Source organism: Bison bison, unplaced genomic scaffold, assembly GCF_000754665.1.
Source record: "Bison bison bison isolate TAMUID 2011002044 unplaced genomic scaffold, Bison_UMD1.0 scf7180017864530, whole genome shotgun sequence".
NCBI lineage: Eukaryota > Metazoa > Chordata > Mammalia > Artiodactyla > Bovidae > Bison > Bison bison.
The window spans coordinates 5,013,610-5,022,133 of NW_011495080.1; the positions used below are offsets into that span (position 1 = coordinate 5,013,610).

The 8,524-nt window shown below is 52.7% G+C and overlaps 1 protein-coding gene across 1 annotated transcript in view; it reads left to right on the forward strand.

Annotated features, from left to right (window-relative positions):
* Positions 1–6: 6 nt before the first annotated feature.
* Positions 7–8,524, forward strand: part of PLXNA4 (plexin A4) — a 476,871-nt gene continuing 468,353 nt past the window's right edge. The window contains exon 1 of the mRNA XM_010831752.1: positions 7–297. The gene's annotated coding sequence lies outside the window, so the exon portion shown is untranslated. The remainder of the gene's footprint in view (positions 298–8,524) is intronic.

Below are 8,524 nucleotides of genomic sequence, written 5' to 3' on the forward strand. Positions count from 1 at the left end.
GGGAAAAGGGGTGCTTGGAAGCTAGCCGCATTTCCCGACCTTTCTGTTGGACATTCCGCCCACCCTGGACGCCGCCAGAGGAGCTGTCAAGTCCCGCAGGCTCTGATTTCGCCCTCCGCTTCCCTGGCTTCCCCGCGCCTCGGTGGAGTATTCGCGTTGGTTCGGGGCTGGGCTGGAGGAGGCAGCCACACGCGCGCACACGCACACGTTCAGAGGAGGGCGAGAGGCAGCGGCCCCAGCACCATCTGCAGTGTCAATGCGGCGCTCCCGCTGAAGCAGGCAAAGCGGCGCTTGCAGGTAAGGAGCCGGGCGGGCGAGGACAGCGCGGGTGGAGATACCCGCGCGGTCCGGAGTCCTGGGCTGCCCCGGAGCCAGCCCCCTGCACGCACGCACACACATACACACACACGCGCGCGCACACACACACATACACATAGGCACACGCCGCGCATTCGCACCTGTCCACGTCCCACCTGGACACCCACGTAGGTGCGGCATGGCCGGAGCAGGTATTTCCCGTGTTCTTTCTCCTCTGACGCTCTGGGATTCAGACTTCGCCAACCCGGACTTTCGGGTGGGATTCTGTGCCTTCTTGCCTCTCCCTCCCGGCCCGCCAGGTTGAGGGAGCGATTTTTTTCGCCCCCAGTTCCCAGCCACTGGCATCCCTAGCTGGGTTAAAAAAAAAAAAAACCCAGAGAAGTCATGGTCTTGGGAGACCCGCCCCAGGTAATCTGTGCTCCGTGGCCTTGGCGCACCGGGAGGGGTTTAACGCTGGGACGGACCGACAGATATTCAGACAGATCTTTGGAGAGCGGGGTGGCCCCGCGCACGGGGAGGAGGCCACAGAGGCGGATGGGGCTGCAGTTCTGTAGGGCGGTGCGTATAGAACAGGCACTGCGTTTCCCCAGTAAGAGGCAGCACAACCGCCTTTCTGAAGCGAGGCAACGCTTTCCCGGGAATGCGCCGGGGTTTCAGGCAGGAAGGGGCTTAAGCATCGCTTTGGGTGTGTGGCTGGTCTAGAGAGACTGACTGTATGGGGCCGGATCCTCCATAGAAGGTCTAACCTACTAGCATCTCCAGTCTGTGGGCAACAGCAATCCTACAAGCGCCTGGGGCTTCCTAGCCTTCCCTCTGCACTGTGCCCGGGGAAACATGGGGATGCTTTCCCCTGCCTGCGCCTAACACCTGCCACATGCCTTTCGAGCTGTGTGTCTGAGAAATAGAACTAGAAGGGAGATGGAGGAGGGCGCACTGCAGGAAGGGAGGAGGCCCCCCCCCACACCTTCATGACCACCTCAGCAGTGCCCACCCTACAAAGAGGCCAGGCATTCTTGGGTCTGGCAGCGTCTCCCAGAGCCAGGCTGCTCCTGACATGTGAAACCACAGGCTCTCCAGAAGCCTGTGGTTCAAGGCTCTATCTCCCTTAAGCTTGTCCCCTTTTTTTTTTCCTCCCTGGATGGAATGTCACAGGCTGCCCATTTTCAAACTTTTTCTGGAGGAGGTGGGAAGTAATAGGGTTCCCAAAGTTTTTTTTTTTTAATTCACAGTTCCCATTTGGGGATCAAAGACCAAACCGTTCAGGGCTCAGTTGTAGGGAGCAGAATGTGAGATCCATTACAACAGCAGTTTTGGAGTTGAATATAGATTTAGCGAGGTTCTGTGTTTCTGGAGCTGTCCCTTTTGGCATAGCTTGTTGGGCAACTTGGCAAGAAATGGAATCAGCTTGTACTCTCTATACAAGATCATGTGTTCAGTGTGTCCTGCAAACCCACCAGTGGGAAAAATATGTTGGGAGTTTTCCAGAACATTAGGGGAAAGGAGGCAACATTCTTTCGAACAAGTGGGCTTCAGTGCTGAGCACAGGATTGGGCTGATTCTGTAAATACTGAAGATGGATGCTGAACTAAAGGGCCCTCTTCCTACCCCCATCTCTCTGCTATTTTCAAACTTTTTTCAGCTCCTGCAAAGGTCTCCGGTTAGGCTGGGAAGGAGAGAACCAGACATCCCCCGGAGGGAGATTGTATTCCCCGCTGTGTGCTGTGTGAGCTGCCCTTTGATTGATTGAAAAGGGTAGATGGAATAAAGCAAAGCTTTCACAATGGGGAGAACCCAGTCGGGAAAAGAGATATTATTCTCTTTTTAAGAATGGTGGGTGTGTGTACATGCACCTAGATATACGCGCGCCTTCTCAAAAAGCCTTGCTATATGTGGTCAGCTCTTTCAACCACATAACAAAGGTTGACAGCGGGGACCCCATCTCTATATCTTTGTGGCTACGGGAGAGCCTTAACATTTCACATGCATGCCTTGTGGGTGCGTGGACAGGGAGGTCCCATGTATGCGTGGAGCAGCACATGGTCTTCTACAGAAATAGGGAGCACCAGCGACGGTGGGTGGCTCCCAGGTAAACATTCCCTCAGGGCACCTTGAAAGGGCAGAAAGGTGGGGTCCAAGCTTCCGGAAAGGTCTGTGTGCCTTCCAGGGGAAATCTCTGCACCTTTCTCTGCTTCCTTCCCCAATCACTTTCCTTTCTTGATTATTTGCAGCCTCAGGATCCATCATACTCACGCCAAGCCAGGAGTCACTATGCTGGTGACAAGCTAAACATTTTTTTTTTTTTAACGTGGGTTCAAAAAATCCCCACACTTTTGGAACTTAGTGTTAGGTACCAATTTGGTTTCTAGGACAAAGCAGGCATGAATTAACATCTGTGTAAAGCTGGCTGTACGTCTCATTTTTTCCCTGGCTCTCTGGCCTAGCCCTGGAGCATGTCACGTTCCTTGTCACTCTCCCTCTCCACCAGTCCACCAGTACCTTCCAGTTAAGTTCTCTGGGGGGTGGGGGGCCTTCCTCATTGCTCGGAAGGGAGTCAAACTAGCTTCTCTGCAGACCCTCGCTGCTGCGGAGCTGTGCTCCGGGCGCCTCTGATGTGGGCGCGCGGCGTGGCTTGCCAGAGAGCCCTTCCTTCTCGCCGGATCCAGTTACTGCCGGGCTCGCCTCTGTCCTCCCAGCCCATCATTCTGGATGCCCACCGACACTCGGGCAAACGTTTCCGGAGGAATCCGAGGCCGCCAAGTTGTTTCCTTTCTACGTCTCTGCACCTCTCCCTCCCCGCGGCCGCTGTTCCCCGCAGACAGGGAAGTCTGCGCCGCAGAGTCTGCCTACACTTGGCCTCCCGATCCTTCTAATCACGACGAAGGCTGCTGGGAATTAAGTCCGGGGGAGGAGGGGCGGGGGGTGTCTTTCTAGCGCGGCAACGATCCTGAAGTGGAGAGAGCGCTCAGGGGGCGGGGAAATCACCCGCTCTTAGCTCCTAGTTATCCCTAAGCTTTGATGCAAAAGAAATCGCCGCCCATCTCTCTCCTCCTAGCCAGCTAGGGGGCATTTTTCAGTCGTTTTTCTCCCCATCCTCACCCGGAGAAGCCAATCCACAGACAATGCCATTTCAAGACCTGTTGGGGTGGCTTCAGCGAGGGACTGTGATAGGGTGTCTGCCCTGCAGAAAACCCGCCAGAGATTCCAGGCTGGGATGCGTCTGGGATGCAACACACGTGCTACTCTTTCTAGGCTCTTTTCTCCTCTTCTTCATCTGTGTCCAGCGCTGCCCGATGTGAAGCCAGTTGGGACCCTCGGGCAGTGGAGCAGGGCTCATGTCCCTCCCTTGACACCCCCTCTTCACCCCTCCCACCCCGCCATTTCCTCCCATCCCAGCCCCTCGCCTTGCCAATCCACCTCTTGGCTTCGTGCACACATCCGCCAGCCCATTCGCCCTCAAATTTGTGGCACTCCAAGAAATCAATATAACATGAATTTAACGACAGCTGGATGATTAAGTGTTATTTATATTTAAGAGCGGCATTTTTAAAAGACGGCGCACTAATAAATCAAACGACTGTTGCGGAGATGCATGTGATTAGAGTAATTGCTCTATAGGTTCTGTGGAGCAAGGCTTGGGCGAGAGGAGCCCTGCGGAGGCTACCTTTTTAGTAGGTATGCACCCGACTGCTCTCCACCCTGCACCCCAACCTGATCCCCTCTCTTGGTTCGGGCTGACCAGCTCTTCCTTCTTCCCTCCTCACTGTCCAGGTCACAGCTAGCCTTCCAGTTGTGGCAGGAATGTGAAGTCAGCAGGGAGGCTGAAGGGGGCTCTGCTGCTTAGTGGAAAGCTAGGGATCTTTAAAGCGGAGGGAGGCAGGGGTCCTAATTTCCAAAGCAGGGGCCTTGTTCCTGAAAGAGGAGGCTGCTTCCCTGCTTGGTACCAAACCACTTGGAAGAAAAGCTTCCTGAGTCCCAGGCCAAGTCTACATGAACCCTGCATCTCTGTGCTTAGGATCATGTGACATCAGCCTCCCCAGGGGAGAGGCTGTGAGGACGTATTTGTCCTTGTGAAAATAACAGAATGAAAAATAATAATAATTAGTAATGATAATGGTGGCTAGTATTTCCTGAGCACTTACTTGGTAGAGGCATCGTTTAAGGGTTTGCACAGGTTGGTCCATGTCTTCCTTACCCGGAGGGACAATCACTGCTATTATCCCCATTTCCTCCACCAGAAAACTGAGGTGGGGGCAGTGTTGGGGGAAGGGTATGGACTTTGTCCAGGATCACACAGCTAGTAGGGGGTGGAGTCAGGTCTCAACCCTAGGCAGACAACCTGGCCTCTTGTCACTGTGGTGTGTTTGCATCCTTAGCAAGCCATGGGGAGGTTTGCGGGGAGTGTGCTGGGGCAAGGTTTAGAATATCTGGTTTCTCCCTTGGACCACCTCTGTGATCCCAGGCAAATCTATTCATTCTTTGAACCTCGACTTCCCCTATCACCAAATGGGCCTTATCCTTGACTGCCGTTGGCTGTGAAATTTCGAGGATCATTCTGGCAGAGTGCTCCGTTCCTGAGGGTGACTCTTGCCTCATTTGGCAGCTCCTATTTCATCCTGGGAAAAACCTAAGGAGGAGTGAATGCGTGCAGTCCTGATCTCTGCTTTTGACTCTGTGAGGCTCTGAGTCTTATGCTGGTAGGAGTCTAGTTCTCCCAGTGGCTGCTTCACACTCTCATTTACTCCTTCAAATCACCCAGTAAAGTGGGGATTATTTATTCTCATTTTGGTGGTCTGGGAACTAAGATGGAATGAATGCCCAAGGTCCCAGTCTGCTATACAGCGCATGGTCTTTTCATTCTTTGGGAAGTATGCACACAGTAGGTGCTCACCACTTGCTGGCTCATTCATTGATTAGCCACCCTAGGGTTCCAGATCTTGGAAGCCAGAGGCAGGACAGGAATCTTTGCTTGTGGATGTCATGATGTGCTGGAGGCCTGGACCACAGGGTGTTGGAGCAGAGATTCATTGGAAATTGGTGCAAATGGCCTGTGGGTGGGGAAGGTCATTGTGCAGACTTATGGTAAGTGTAGCGCTTAGCCAGGAATGACATACTGATTCTGAGAAATGTGGGCAGCAAGGCCCTGATGGAGCCCATTCATCCAGCTGGGTGCTGTCCCCCCTGGAAGTCGGGCCTAAGCTACCTGACTTGGTCTCTCTGGCCTGAATACTGTAGGGAACATCCACAGGTGATCTGCTTGTGATTAGTTTGTTTTTTGTCTCTCTGAAAGACAAACTTTCATTCTGTGTGTTATTTATTTGGCTTCTCCTCCACGCTGAAGTGAGTGAAGCTTATGCTAAACTTGAGGCAGCTAGAAGGGTGCCCTTGGATTTCATCACCACCCCTCCGGGCCGCAGCAGGAGTGACTGCCACCGTTGGCCTGCTCAGACTCATGCCGACAGGTGCGTGCGAGACCTCAAGCATCCTCTTTGCTGGCTCAGCTTGGCTGCCCGCCGCCCTCTTCACGGTGCCTTCTCCATGAACCAGGATTCGCAACAGCAAATTGGATTTTGGAATGTTTTGTCACTCCAACACAAAACAGATCACTAGCTAAGAGGATATCGTCTCCGCAGTCAATGTGCTGAACACAGACTCGTTGAATCAATTCCCGAGGTCTTCCAAGAACGAGGATTTTCATTAGGAAGTGCGAGGAGAGGAGCATCGGAGGACGAGGTCACTGAAATCGCAGGAAAGGAAAACCAGAGCTGGTCAGAGGCTCTCCTGGTCTCTGCTCAAGTTCAGGTTCCCGTTTGACAGCCTCGTTGAACTTATCTGTTACAAGACCCACTGAATTTCTCTCTGGGTAGTGTGGGGTCGGGAACCAGAGGGAGAGCAAGCCATTCCTTGGCTTTGGCCCAGAGGTCGAGAGGAAGGACAGGAAGCCGAGTAAAGATGGGTGTTTGCGTCTCCTCTCGTGGAGGGAATAAATAGAGAGGCGGGCCTGGCAGGGCGGCAGCCAGCCCTTCGGAATGTGGGATTGAACCAGCCTGCGTGGAATGCCAGCCAACTTTGCTGCTGCTGCTGCTAAGCCACTTCAGTCGTGTCCGACTCTGTGCGACCCCATAGACTGCAGCCCACCAGACTCCGCCGTCCCTGGGATTCTCCAGGCAAGAACACTGGAGTGGGTTGCCATTTCCTTCTCCAATGCATGAAAGTGAAAAGTGAAAGGGAAGTCGCTCAGTCGTGTCCAACTCTTATCGACCCCATGGACTGCAGCCTACCAGACTCCTCCATCCATGGGATTTTCCAAGCAAGAGTACTAGAGTGGGGTGCCATTGCCTTCTCCAAGCTAACTTTGCAGAGACGATTAAAGTGGATTTTCTTGCTCCTCATCTCAGTCCTACTTCCTGAAGGTGATACCTAAAATAGAGCAGAATTTCACAGAGCGTACTCTGTGAATAGGTGTTACACATACACAAAGTTTCCATGGCCAAAGAAGTTTGAGAAATCCTGAGTGTTAAGAGCAAAGCGAAAAGGGGTTCTTTGTTGCAGGACTTCTCAGAGCCTTTAAACACATGAATGTGCATTGGGAAAACCACAGGAAGTAGATACAATGTGTTGTGGCTCTGGGAATCCCCCAAGAGATGCCAGACTTGACAAGCACTTTCATTCATCTACCCCTGTCTGTGGAAGAAGGAGTGAAATCTATAAAAAAAAAAGTTTCAGTTGAATTATCATGATAAGTATTAGGTTCTGCTGATTATATAGACACTAGGGTTTCAAGCAGAATTTTGGTGGGCAGACAGTTCAACTCCAGACTCAGTGTTTGGCCCTTGTCCTTCCAAGGCAGCTGAGAGGTTCTCAGACAGTAGTGAGATCCAGGAGGTGTGTATTTTCTCTGGTTCCTGGATGATGCTGGTGTGTCCCCCTGGTTAAACAGCGCTAGTGTTTTGGGAGAAAGCTAGGTTTTGAAGAGGGCTTCCCAGGTGGCTCTAGTAGTAAAGAACCTGCCTGCCAATGCAGGAGACTTAAGAGACATGGGTTCAGTCCCTGGGTCAGGAAGATCCCCCAGAGAACAGCATGGCAACCCACTCCACTATTATTGCCTGGAGAATCCCATGGACAGAGGAGCCTGTTGGGCTACAGTCCATAGAGTTACACAGAGTTGGACATGACTGGAGACAGATGTAGATAATCCTAGCCCTGTCACCAGCAAAGGGGTCTTGGGAAAAATCACCTTATGTTTCAGTATTACTGTTTATAAAACTAGGGAGTTGGTCTACATCAGTGATTTTAAAAATGTTTATGCAGTTGTGTGCATGCAAGCTAAGTCCCTTCAGTCATGTCCGACTCTTTGCGACCCTATGGACTGTACCTGCCAGGCTCCTCTGTCTGTGGGATTCTCGAGGCAAGAATGCTGGAGTGGGCTGCTATGCCCTCCTCCAGGGGATCTTTCCAACCCGGGGGTTGAACCCATGTCTCTTATGTCTCTTGCATCGGCAGGTGGGTTCTTTACCACTAGCGCCACATTATGCAGTGGAATTCTCTACGAAGGCAATGGAATTCTAATGCACAGAACAGATGCTAGATGCGTTGTTCTGGTGCAAGCAATGTAGAACCCAGGGCCTGACACCCTTATCTTTCTCCCCACCCCCAGTCTTGGCCTGGATTCCTTGGAAAGCAGAGCCCGAGGCAAAAGCTGATGTGGTGACTCTTCATTGAAGGGCAGAAAGACTGAGGCAGAAGAGAGGAGAGGGAGGGAAAAAGTGTACAAAGAATGATGTATTACCAAGCCAACCACTGTGCCCCCAGGAAACAGCTGGTGGCTCAGACTCTCAGGATGTACCAAGAGAAGCCTGATGGGAACATGGTTTCAGAAGAGCCTGGAGGACAGGCATGGCCAGCATCCATCTACCTGCTGGGTCCTTCCTGCTGCATCTCCCTGGGCACTGTTCACCCCACAAGGTGGGAACTCCCCTGCCCCTTGGGGTCATGATGGCAGGTCATGCTGGAGCCTGTGTGGTCAGGCCCAGGGCCTGGGTATCCGTTGCTCCCCCACAGTAGGCCTGCAGTATCCTGACCTTCACCCCTGAAGGAAGAAAAGGAGCAGGAACTTTAGGAGCAGAGGAATGAATGGGGCAAGGTGTCTATGGGGCTGCTTTGGCAGGGAGCAAGCACCACAAGGGGTTGAAGTTCAGAACGGGGGGTG